This window comes from Mycetomoellerius zeteki, unplaced genomic scaffold (genome assembly GCF_001594055.1).
Source record: "Mycetomoellerius zeteki isolate Tzet28-1 unplaced genomic scaffold, Tzet1.0 scaffold622, whole genome shotgun sequence".
In the NCBI taxonomy this organism is placed as follows: Eukaryota; Metazoa; Arthropoda; class Insecta; order Hymenoptera; family Formicidae; genus Mycetomoellerius; species Mycetomoellerius zeteki.
In genome coordinates this window covers 11,198-13,263 of record NW_017257635.1, presented here as the reverse complement: position 1 = coordinate 13,263, position 2,066 = coordinate 11,198, and positions in this window count along the sequence as shown.

Genomic DNA, 2,066 nt, shown 5'->3' with positions numbered 1-2,066 from the left:
GATTGGACGTGGAGGAGCAGTACATTGGGCAACTCGTTCGCCCGACTTAACGCCATTAGATTTCTATGCATGGGGTACTCTGAAGCAAGAAGTTTATTCTTCGCCTATTCAATCAGAGCAACATTTGAGAAATCGTATCGTAGCTGCAGCGAACAGAATATCGCAAGAACAGTGCCTGGCTGCTACAAGAGCCGTGTTTGACAGATGCAATGCTTGTATTGCTGCAAGAGGTGCACATTTCGAACAAAATCTTCATTAAAAAGTTTATAAATAAAATAATTAAAATAATAAATTAAGTATATTTTTTTCTTTTTTCGTGATTTCCTGCGAAACAAAGCAAAAAGGAGCATATGTCTATAGGACTTTTTTTCTTAGTTTTTTACTCCTCTACACGCTCCCGAAGTTTTGCCATTTAATTTGGAAACACCCTGTATATATAGAACACATGGCAAACAGCTGATCGAGTTAAACTCGACTTAGAGACGAAAATTGAATTTTTTATATGTATCATCTGGAGATTCCGATTAAGTATCCGGATAAGATATTTACTTTATTTAAACAAACTTATCAACTAATAATACAAAATTAACCTGTTTTAAATATAATAGGAAATTCTTTATTAATATTTATATCAAATTTGAGCATTTTGCTTGAATCATTAAGATTCTTATTTTAACTAATTTATATCGCCTTTATGCGTTTTTATGAACTTCTTCTATTCTCTCAAATTTGATAATTTTGAGTAAATACCTTTTTTTTAGCTTTTAATAAAATAACTTAAATATTAATTTTCTTTTTTACAGGTACTTGATTTTTCCCTGTGGATCTATCAATGACTCCGGCTCACATGAGTGATTATTAGGACGACTTTTTTAGATTTAACTAATAATATGGTAAGTATATAAAAAATTAAAATAATTAATAACTAAATCGCTTTACGCCTATCCCTCGCCTTTTCTCACGCGGTCTTTACTTTCGCATTTTATTTTCCGCGTGAAGCTCGCTTTTCGCTTTATTCGCCCTTTTCGCCCACGGAGCTCTATCAGAGTCCGTAACGTTTCGGTGATTGAGATTACCCGAAAACGTTTTGTTTTTCGCGTCTTAGAGACGCGAATAAATTCCTTTTAGGAATTTATATGTCGTTATACGACATTTAGGTGTTTTAAACACCCTCTTTGATTTATATCAAAGAATTAATTTCTATTACGGGTTTTTTCCCCTCGTAATAGATTTTTATGACTCTTGAGCTAGAATAGCTCCTAATGAGTCTAATTAAGCGCCACATAAGTTTTTTAATGGATTTTTTCCAAAATATATAAAATTAAAATAAGTAAAAAATGAATTTTTTCCAAAATGCTTTTTATAATGTTTTTAACGTAATTAATTGATTTTTTCAGTTTTTCGTGATTTATTAGTAAGTTTCATGTGGACGCTGTAGAACATATAAAATTAATAATTTTTTTTGTAATGAGCTCGTTTCGGCTCTAAGTTGCTCCTATTGAGCTGAGACTATTTTTAGTCAATTATACTGCATTAAAGCTACCTGAATAAATTAGAATTAATTAAATGAAAATTATTGTTTTTTAGCTATGGCTATTTTTGTTAAAACGAGCTCTTATCGGGCTCTAAGTTTTCTTATTATAATTGTTGGCTTATATTTGCCTCTGAAAGTATATAATTGTTATGATATAAAATAAATTGGGTATCATTGTAATGAAAAAGTTTTTTATTATTAATATATTTTAGTCTTAATACTATCTTATAATCTATTATATCTTAAATTTAATGACATTTGGGGTGAGCTTAATTTTATGGAGGGCTCTTCGTTTTCTCCTCTCCCTGGTTTGGTCCCGTCTGGTCCTTGTTTGTGGCCTGGTGACCGCTGCTCCCCGTGTATTGGTTTCGTTCGGTTTGAGTCTGAACAGATTATTTAATTTTTATCATTATAAAATTGAGGTGATTGGCATCGACCTCAGCGCAGCTGAGTGGCGGTTGCACTGTACGCCCGGGCTATGCGTATGCACAGCCGCCGCTGCACGCCATACATGGCGCGCTTGATGCGGCGG